Raw genomic sequence first — 10,096 nt, 5'->3', positions numbered from 1 at the left:
TCCGGGGGCCCCATGAATCATTGACCCTTGGTGGTGGCTCTGCCCAGCTCTGTCCGAGGGCTCCGGACCCGCCCAGCGTCGGAGGCGAGAAGCGGCTCGGAGAGGCGGGTGCTCTGGAGGCTGGAGGCCTGGTGTCCGGCCTGCGCCGGGACTGGGGGGAGGCGAGGCGATGCGGAACCCCGCGGCCCCAAGGGGAGCCCAGAGGGACCTGACCTCCCCGCTGCCCGCAGCCACGCCTCGGCACCCCAGAGGACCGCGCCCCCCAGAGCACTGCGCCCCCCAGCAGGGCGCCCCAAGGCTCGGTTCCCAGCAGCTGCCCTGAGCCCCTTCCCCACCCGGGCCCTGGCGCTCGGAGCCCGCGCCGCCCCCTCGAGTCCCGCCGTCCAGAGCTCGGCTCACAGCTGTTGAAAGGCTTTGGTCGTGTTCAGGGCTCTGCGGGGAGGTGTGTTCCAGGCCCATCTGCCTACTTTAAAACACAGAAGTGAGTGGGGCACACACCCGCGCCACCTCTGGCTGGGAGGGGCGGGCCTCGCTCGCACTGGGGAAGGAACCGGCACCCGGAGCCGCACCCGCGCCCCGCACCCCCCCTTCTCTCCCGAGGGCGCCCCCGGCTTCCCGGTGAGGGGGAGCAGGCCCCCGGGTCCCCTTTGTGCCGGGCAGGGCAGGGCCCCCCATCTCCAAGCGAGGTTCTGCCTCTCCCCTCTCCCCCGCTTCAGTTCATCTTTGTTCCCCTTTTCTGCTGAGGAGAAAAAAAAAAAAGAGAAAGAAAGAAAAGAAGGAAAAAAGGCGTGACTTGATTTTCAAACGAAACTCCCACAGCAAACAAAACCCTTTTAGAGAAATAAGAAAGGAGGAAGAAGGAAGAAAAGAGGGAAGAAAAAAACAGGGGAAAGAAACCCCTCCAGGCTTTCAATTCGAGTGGGAGAGTTGAACCGAAAGAAAGAGAGAGAAAGGAGGAAAAATCCTCTGCGGTAGAAAGAGAAAAGAAAACTTGGGCTGGCGAGAGGGGGGTGCCGGGGGTGGAAGGAAGTGAGAAAACAAAAGAGAGATAAAAGGGCTGCTTTTCTGTGTCTCTTCCTCTGCGAGCTGCTTAGGAGGAGCTGTTTTGCATCCCTTCACGTCAGCCCTGCCTCATTCCCTTCTTCCAGGGAGGGAGAGCGAGCGAGAGAGCGAGCGAGCGAGCGAGCGAACGAGAGGAGGGGGGAGCGAGAGGAGCCGGAGGGAGGGCGGCGGGAGCAGCGGGCGCGCGTGGAGGCGGGCGGCGGGCGCGCAGCAGCAGCCCGGGCGGTGGGCACAGCCAGGAGCCCCCGACCCGCCCGACCCGGCCCGGGCCGCCGAGGGCCCCAGCGCAGGAGCCGCGCCCGGACCCAGGGTGAGTGTCCCGCGCGGCCCCCGGGCCCGGCCTCGCAGCTCCGGTAGGCGGCGGGGCCGGCGGGGAAGCGGGGGGCGCGGGGGTGGGTCGCTGCGGCCGCGGCCGACCCGCCCCCCGCCTCTCCCCGGGGACGGCCGCGCGCAGGCCCGCGCCGCGCTGCAAACATGTCGTCTTTTCCTTTCACTTCCACATTCCCTCATGCCGGGGAGCCGGAGGGAGCGAGGGAGAGCCGGGGAAAGAGGGAGAGATGGCGTCTGGGGTGGGGGAAGGGGGAGGGGGAGGGAGGGGGAGGGGAGGGAGCGAGCGAAAGAGGGCGAGAGGGAGGAGAGCGCGCGAATGAGAGACGGAGAGAGAGACGGAGAGAGAGAGAGAGAGAGAGAGAGAGACTCCGAAGCAAAAATGAAAGGAAAGCGGCGGCGGCGCGGGAGGCCCTGAGGCGGCGGTGGCAGCGGCGGCTCCCGGGCCCGCACGTGGGTGTCCCGGTGCTGGTCGCGCTCCCCCCGCACCCGGCCCGGGACTCAAAGTTTCACCCCCTCGCCGCCCCGCCCCTACGGCTGCCCACAAACTTTATTCTCTGAGCGGGGGGGACGGTGGCCGCGCGTCCCGGCCGGCTGTGGGTGGGGGAGGCTGAGCGCGCCGCTGGGGGGCTGGGGGCGTCCCCGGGGGCCACCGGCCGGCTTCGGGGCGTCGCGGGCCGGGGACCTAGGACGGGCGCTCTCTGGCGGGGGGGTGGCGGGCGGGTGCCCACGGCCGGTGTGGAGCCTCCCGCGCGGCTCAGCCCCCCTTCCTCCTCGTCGCCCTGTCTCCGTCTTCTCGCGGTCATTTTCCTAATTGGATGGAGCTGTGGGGCGTGATCGCCGGCGTCAGATCGAGGCCCCCCGGCTACCAGGTGGGCGCGCGGGCTCGGGGACCGGCGGGGCCGCCCCAGCCTCCCCACCCGGGGCACGCAGATCCCGCAGATCCCGCCCCAGGGCCACCGCCCCCTTAACCGCGGACTTGCTAACTAGTGCGTATCGGGTTTTTTCCAACTTGCCTTTTCAGATGACTTGTATGGGCGCTGCAACAGCTTCCTCCCGTCTGAGCTGTAGTTTGGAAAGATTTAAGAGGCCAGGGAGGTGCTTGTGTGGGTTTTAAACAACCCGAAAGGGTCATTCGTGTATCCCTAGGCTTTGCCAGACGGTTAGGACAACACATAGCAGCATCCTGGGTGCCTTTTCTTTCTTTTTTCTTTTCTTTTCTTTTTTTTTGAGATGGAGTCTCGCTCTGTCACCCATGCTGGAGTGCAGTGGCGCGATCTCAGCTCACTGCAACCTCCACCTCGCAGGTTCAAGTGATTCTCTTGCCTTGGCCTCTCGAGTAGCTGGACTACTGGCACACTCCACCACGGCCGGCTAATTTTTGTATTTTTAGTAGAGATAGGGTTTTACATATTGGCCAGGCTGGTCTCGAACTCCTGACCTCGTGATCTGCCCGCCTCCCAAAGTGCAGGGATCACAGTCCTCCCTGGGACTGTGAGCCACTGCCCCTCCCCTCCTGGGTGCCTTTTCATAGGGACACTTTGAGGTGCTCGTCCTACCGGGTCTCAGGGGGGCCTGCGGGGCAATCCAGTGAGGGACCAACTTCATGGCCCACCCTTGAGCTGCAGGCCGAGAGCCCACCTGCGACGGGCACCCTGAGCACCTTTCTTTCTGTGCAAAATGGAAACTCCCGGCCGATATGGACCTACAGGGTACATAACTAGTCCCTGTGGGTGGCCTGGGAAATTCACAAAACTCCCCCACAGGTGTGCAGAGGACTTTGTGCTCATGGGGGTCACTCAGCCTGCTTTGAAGCTGCCCTCTCAGTCCTGCCTTTGTACACGTGTAAGTAAAACCAAAGTTCATTTCTGCCAAGTAGAGGGCTGGGGGTCTGTGTCCCTATTGCTTCTTCACCAGGGGCCCTAGAGAACCAATGGGGCGGGGGAAGAAGAGAACCATTCTTAACTCATTAGATAAGAGGGAATGTATTCCTAATGTGATCAAAGCAGATGGGGCTGTCTGGTTTTGACTTCTGAAACCTAGAATGGCCATTCCTTCTCATTTGTTTTAAAGAGAATGTTATTTTCTATACTTTCTCAGAGGTTTTGTCAGCCACGCTGGTGCTCCAGTGACCTTCTGGAGCTGGCTTTCCTGCCTGAGGGCAGTCGGGCTAGAGCTGCTTTCTTTGGGATAGGGGGAATTGGATGTTTGGGCCTCATTTTCTTCCTCCATCCTGGCCTAGTTGCCTGTGTCTCGGTGGAGGGGGCTGTAGTGAGTTGAGGTGGGGACCGAGGCTCACTTGCGTGTCTTCTCCTGAGAGCTGATACCTGGGTGAATCCTCAGCCCATGATGTGTGGTCAGCGGGCCATTTGTTCAGGGCTTGGGTCATTTCCATTCCAACCGGGCATTTCCTACCAGGAGACTTACAGAGGACTTATTTTAGGCTCTCTGTCTGGAGACAAGGAGACGGACAAGGTCTGGAATGGTTTTCGAGTTGGAGGAAGGGCGACTAATGGGACCACCAGAGATTTTGCACTCTATTTTAGTTTGCCTTGTGGCCCAGAGATATTTCTAGCAGAGTTGAGTTTGGAAAGAAGCACAACTTCTTTCTAGAAGGAAGTAAATAAGTAAATAAAAGGAGCCCAGCACATCCTGGAGGAGACAGGTGAACGCTCCCTGGCCCCACCAGTGCTGCTTGGCACTGGCTCCTCATCTGGCTTGCTAACCCTTCCCATGCCCAGGGCAGGGACTCATGGTCTTGAATTAAGGGATCTGTGAATCGGCTGGGTCTGCAGCCCTTTGACTTCAAAGCTGGAAAAGGGCCTTAGAGACTCTCTGAAAGCAACTGAGTCAGGAAGAAAGCTCTGTACCCAGTAAGGGGCAGAACCAGCACTCAAACCTGAGCTTTCAGTGTGTTCCCAGTGCCATTTCTACAAGGCCACTGTCCCTGCTAGGGATCCCAAATCAAGCTCGCTTCAAAGAATGTAGCGATGAGAGCGTGAAACCCTCAGGCTCACACCCCACACATGAGACCGGCTAATGGGGCGCCTTATTTTCCAGATGTATTACACAAACTCTGCTGGAGGATGTGACTGGCCAGTGAGACAACTGGGGGAACTGGGTGATTCAGGCGGTTTCAACATTGACTTCTTCAAAGTCCAACAGTCAGAGGAGCAGTGTAGTCATCGGGATTTTTTCACATTGCAACATTTTTTGATCTGGAATGCTTTCTTCGCACTTTGACTCCTGTGTGATTTATTTAGGATTGGTCAGGAGAGAAGTGAAGGAATGTAAGGGCCCGAGGCCTGAACTGATCTCCATCCATGGGTTAAATGTACTAGAACGTGTCTGGGCGAGGTGGCTCACGCCTGTAATCCCAGTACTTTGGGAGGCCGAGGCAGGTGGATCATGAGATTAAGAGATGGAGACTATCCTGGCCAACATAGTGAAACCCCCTCTCTACTAAAAATGCAAACAATTAGCTGGGCATAGTGGCAGGCACCTGTAGTCCCAGCTGCTCCGGAGGCTGAGTCAGGAGAATTGTTTGAACCCAAAAAGTGGAGGTTGCAGTGAGCCAAGATCGTGCCACTGTACTCTGGCCTGGCGACAGAGCGAGACTCTGTCTTAAAAAAAAAAAAAAAAAAAAAAAAAAAACTAGAAGGTTTGTGAGGGTAGACGTCTTTGTTCATTGCTGAGCCTCTGTGCCTAGAGCAGGTTCTGATTCTAGTGGGCCCTCACTAGATACTCGCTGAATGAATGTACTGGGCATTAGGAAAAGGGTTTACCTTTTTTCAAGAAGGAACCCATGAATGACACAGGCAGGGACAGGAGGTGATTGATGGGAGCTGCAGAGTTGTGCTGTGAGTCATTGCTTCAAACAAGCTCCAGACAGGTGAGGCGGGAGGGGGCTGGGAAGAGAGGATCCTGAATGGGGCGGAGCCCCTGGGTGGAGACTCGTGCACAACAATAGGTTTGAAGTGGACTCAGGATATAGGGAGAATAATAATCGTGGTGTATCCTGGAGCGGAATGACGCTGCCTGCTTTGTGTGTTTGTCTCTCAGTCCTCGCAGGTGCTGGCTCCTGCCTGCTTATTCTCATTTAGCAGTTAAATAATTCGTCCAAGGGCACAGAGCTGGTGTCCAGACCCAGGCTGTCTGACTTCAGACTTTGCCTCCCAGGAACGACGATGTGGTCAGATATCTCTGCCAGTGCCAAAGAGCTGGGCATTCAGCACTTTGGGGTTCCTCGAAAGGACAGCAGCAGAAAAAGTGAAGAAGGCATTGTGGGTCTGCAGCAGAGGGAGGCTGGTCAGGGAGCGTGCCTGGAGAGGGCTCGCCAGTGAGGCCTGTCAAGGAATGCTTATTTTCGGGGCCTGACTATTCCCCACGCAGAGTGGCTGTTGTGAGATTCGGGCTATTTTGCACTTGATGAAGATGCAGGGATCTTTTTATGGGCAAAGATTGCTTAAAGTTTAGTTGGCATGTATTTGAAACTGGTGGGAATTTTAAAGCTAAGAAATGTCATTGTCGGCCTTGATGCCACTGGAGTCTGTTTCCCACATGTGTAAAGGTTACCTGTCTACTCCAGGATGCTGGCCCAGCCTGTTCCAGACCACAGCAGCCCCTCACTCATTGGCAGTCTGTGATGTGCTAGACACTGTGCAGGTCCCGTCCTCGTGAAGCTTGCAGTCTCCCTGGGAGGCAGGCATTAAACTAATAATTATACAAATACTCTTTAATTACAGTTGTTATAAATGGTTCAAAGGAAAAAGTACAGAGACATTGAAGCCAGTAATCATGGAGAGGGAGCAGGGAGGCTTTCCTGAAGAAAGGGCATTTAAATAGCCACCCACAGTGTGGATGAAGAGGCTTTAACCAGGGTGGTACAGTTCATTAACCTTGATGTGAACCTCCTGACTCCATGTGCAGTCCATGGACCAGCATCCGTGTTACCTGGTAGTGAGTGAGAAATGCGGAACCCCGGGCTCCTCAGCAAATCTGCTGGATCTGCTGTTTAATTCACACGCATGGTCATGTCTGCAGACCACTGTGGGACTCAAAAGTACTGAGCTGGGAGGTTCTCAGCTTTGCTGGGAGCAGTTGGGTGACCCTGAGAAAGTCACTTCTCGAGCAAGTGAGTAGGGGATTAGGTAATCTCCTTATTTCTCTGGCTTCTCTGATCTTTAGCCTTTTCCAGTTTGTGCCATCGCCCCGCTGTGGAGGGTGAGGAGCTGTGCTGGTGCAGCATCCACCCCGTGTGGCCATTGGTGGAGACCCAGCAGGCACTCGTCCATGCTCTGATCTCATTTCCCTAAGCCCAGAAGATGGGCTGGACCATCAGAGCCTTTGATAAGGATCAGAATAATTCCCTAAAAGTGTGTAGAGCTGCACACAGTGATTGTCTTAAGGTGACCCTGGGAGGATTTGGCCTGAAGCAAAAGAAAAACTGGCAAGGGTCAAAAGGGCCTTGGGGAAGAAAGGTGTAATGTTTCTTCCAAAAGCGGAACCTAAAACGAGGAGAGAGAGGCACCCGCTCAGTAGCTCCACACATGGGAACATAATCCTTGAAGAATTGCCGCGGAATTTTAGCCCTGAGATCTTCATGTCACTGTAGAGAAGAACGGAGGGTTGAAATCAGGGGTCCTGGACTCTTGCAATGTGTGGGTGGGCTTTGAGGGTCAGGGGTACTTGAAACTGCAGAAGGTTACAATGTGCACTTTTCTGAGAAGAGGACCCGTAGCTTTCACTGGCCTCAAGGGAGACTGCAGCTGCAAGAATTAGTCAAATGTCTTTCTTGCCTAACCTCACTCAACTCTTTTGTTATACGGCACATACAATATGCAGGTGCTAGGCGTGATTGTAAGCACTTTACACATACTATTAGCTCGTTTAGGTGGAATACTTTTCTGGAGGTCACAGGTCTGGTAAGCCTCAGAGCCAGGATTAGAACCCAGGCACTGCGGCACCAGAGTCAAAGCTTACCCTAGTAACAGGGCAAGCAGGACAAGGGGCAAGTTCTTTTCGGCAGCACAGATGGAGAGGCTCATCCCCACCCCCACTTTACAGGTAAGCATCTCCCAATGGTTCATGTAAAACACAGAAAGGATTTTTCCAAGGAAGCACGTTGTGAGTAGCTCTGGGTTGCCAGGCTCGCCCGTGAAAGCCTCCATCACTTTGGGGCCCAACACATGCTTGTTAGCAAAGAAAATAATGAGAAAACAAGACTGCTGCAGCACCAAAGGCTACATTAAAAATTCTAGAATTAGAAAGAAGGCACTTGAAGAATTGCACCCTTAAATCAGGGAGGTAAGGTGGCAACAGGAAGTTGAGGTAGATTCTGAAAAGGAGGGATTAAAGGATGTCAGAGCCAAAGCACAAATATATGTTGAATATGTATGTGTGTGTGTGTGTGTATGTGTATACACATATAGGGGGTGTGTGTGTGTGTGTATTTGTATATATACAAATATATATATATACAAAAATATATATGTATATATATGTATACACACACACACACACACACACACACACACCCTGTATATGTATACACACACACACACACACATATGGGGTGTGTGTGTGTGTGTGTGTGTGTATATTTGCAAGTGAAGTAAAAGAACTATTAGAAGTGGGTTGGAGGCCAGGCATGGTGGCTCACGCCTGTAGTCACAGGCATGATTACAGAGATGGGATGGGGTTGTCCTTTGGGAGACCCAGGCTGGAGGATTGCTTGAGCCTAGGAGTTTAAGACCAGCCTAGGCAACATAGTGAGACCCTGTCTCTACAAAAAAACTTTTTAAAATCAGCCGGTGGCACGTGTAGCTGTAGTCCCAGCTACTTGGAAGACTGAGTTGGATCCCTTTGAGCCCAGGAGGTTGAGGGTACAGTGAGCTGTGATCTCGTCATTGGACTCCAGCCTGAAAACCCTGTCTCAAAAAAAAGAAAAGAAGTGGGTTGGCCTCTTTCACAATCACCAATGTAAAGGAGTTTCTGATATCAAACATATATGCTCTATTGTGTGTTTATTTCTGGGAGTACTAAGAGAGCTGTTGGAAATGTGAGGATTTTTAGTGTAGTCAGAGGCTGAGAATAAGTGATCACGTTGTGACCCAACTATCTTCCCTTTTCTTACTTCCCTGCCCCCAGCAAGTTGTATACATGGAATCAAAATGAACTACAGAAAGCAGGAATGTCCACCCTCCACATTTGAATGGGAAACTGTAACTTTTTTGATGACTCTTGGTTATGTGTGGTTTTGTCTTCTGTTTGGTACCTGGAGTGCCATCCCGGACCCCATCCCATTCCGGTGGGACGGGACAGCAAGGATACAGGTTTCCAGACTGGGAAGGTAGTCCTGCATGTGTTTGGTAAAAGACGATGGCCAAACCTGGAGCACGTCGGAATGTCCTCACAAGGACCAAGTCCAAGCTGGCCCCTTGAGACGCGTCAGGTTCCCTTTGGAAGCTGGTGGGGCTGGTCCTCGGGCCGTGCGCTCGCAAGCCATCACTTCCCATCATGACTCCATTCTTAGCTGTAAAAATCACAACACAGTTCATAGACTTGCTGTTACCCAGAAGCAGGTCACCTCTGAAATTCAGAACGCTTTCTGTCCTCCCACTACACAGCACTCGTTGAAGCAGTCCTGCCCACCCCTGCCCCAGCCTGGGAAATCTGTTCTCACTCCCTTGGTCCATTCCCCATGTGCCCACTGTCAACCCCACTACTTATTCCTCTGTGTCCTGCCCTGGCTCCTTCCCTGTGTCTGGGCACCCCACATCCTCCTATGCCTTAATCCTCCACCTCAGCTACAGTCACACCTCTCCCCCATCCCCACCCCCTACCCGTGTCACTTCTCTTTATCCTAGGATTTCACAAAGAGGAGTCCACCCTGGCCCCACTTCCTCTCTCCCCCTCTCCCCCTGGCCAGCTCAGCAACAGTGGAGTTTCACCCCAGCCCACTCTCACTCCAGCTGGCTCTCCTAGAGGTCCCTGGCCACCTAATCACACCTGGTGGCCCATCTTATAAGACCCTCTCTTACCTGGCTTATCTATAGCAGTTATTGTCATGAACAGTCTTCTCCACCTTGGGTCTGGCTTATCGCTGTGGGTCCTTTTCCTACCTCTCATTTGCTTTTTGTGCCATTCTTTCCTTTTGCTATGCTTGGGTGCCTTGGCCACAGTTTTCTGCTACTTGCTTACCTCCCATGACTGTGGTTTCAGCCTGCATAGGCCTCTCGGCCTATGATCCCTGTCCTCATGTCTCCTCTAGACAGCCTAGAGCTGGATTTCCTTTTGTTTTTAATCTAGTCTGATATCTATGCTCTTTTAACTGGAGAGTTTGGGCCATTTGCATTTGTTATGATTTTGGAAATAGATGGATTTTTTTTTTTCTTTTTTTTGAGACAAAGTCTCATTTTATTGCCCAGGCTGGATTGCAGTGGCGCAGTCCCAGCTCACTGCAACCTCTGCTGCCCGAGTTCAAGCAATTCTCCTGCCTCAGCCTCCCGAGTAGCTGGGATTACAGGCGCCTGCCACCGTTCCCAGCTAATTTTTGTGTTTTTAGTAGAGATGGGTTTTCACCATCTTGGCCAGGCTGGTCTTGAACTTCAGACCTCATGATGTCCCTGACTCAGCCTCTCAAAGTGCTGGAATTATAAGCGTAAGCGACCGCATCCAGCCAGATTTCTTTTTTTTTTTTTTTTTT

At 53.9% G+C, this 10,096-nt stretch overlaps 1 protein-coding gene across 5 annotated transcripts in view; it reads left to right on the top strand.

Moving 5' to 3' along the window:
- The first annotated feature begins 692 nt into the window (after nucleotides 1–692).
- ZNF710 (zinc finger protein 710) overlaps nucleotides 693–10,096 on the top strand; it is an 82,898-nt gene continuing 73,494 nt past the window's right edge. Inside the window, exon 1 of one of the 5 annotated variants that reach the window (XM_017517242.2) lies at nucleotides 693–1,372. The gene's annotated coding sequence lies outside the window, so the exon portion shown is untranslated. Of the gene's footprint in view, nucleotides 1,373–1,724; nucleotides 2,379–2,811; nucleotides 3,235–10,096 lie in introns of those variants that run through there. The other 4 variants (XM_017517269.2, XM_017517260.2, XM_037734629.1 and 1 more) reach the window with 4 other exon arrangements.

This window comes from Cebus imitator, unplaced genomic scaffold, assembly GCF_001604975.1.
Source record: "Cebus imitator isolate Cc_AM_T3 unplaced genomic scaffold, Cebus_imitator-1.0 Scaffold19, whole genome shotgun sequence".
Taxonomy (NCBI): Eukaryota; Metazoa; Chordata; class Mammalia; order Primates; family Cebidae; genus Cebus; species Cebus imitator.
The sequence above is the reverse complement of the archived record's forward strand: the minus strand, read 5'-3'. Positions and strand labels throughout refer to the sequence as shown.